Source organism: Penaeus monodon, chromosome 20, assembly GCF_015228065.2.
Source record: "Penaeus monodon isolate SGIC_2016 chromosome 20, NSTDA_Pmon_1, whole genome shotgun sequence".
In the NCBI taxonomy this organism is placed as follows: Eukaryota; Metazoa; Arthropoda; class Malacostraca; order Decapoda; family Penaeidae; genus Penaeus; species Penaeus monodon.
Genome location: NC_051405.1, coordinates 41,733,908 through 41,734,132, shown reverse-complemented (window position 1 = coordinate 41,734,132; position 225 = coordinate 41,733,908).

Sequence of the window (225 nt, the reverse complement as noted above, 5' to 3'; positions counted from 1 at the left end):
AAATCCCACGCTTTCGATTAGCGCTTCGCTGTTTTTAGAAAATCTGTCCGTCTTCATGGGCATTAGCGGTGGATTTCCAATTACCCTGAACAATGGCGCTTGGGATTTGCCTAACGAAGAATTATCTATGGGGAATTTATTCTGTCTTAGGTACTTGTAATAATATCTTTTTTATGAATGCTTAAACTGAGGAGATTTCCTTGATGCATATAAATATCCCCCCTC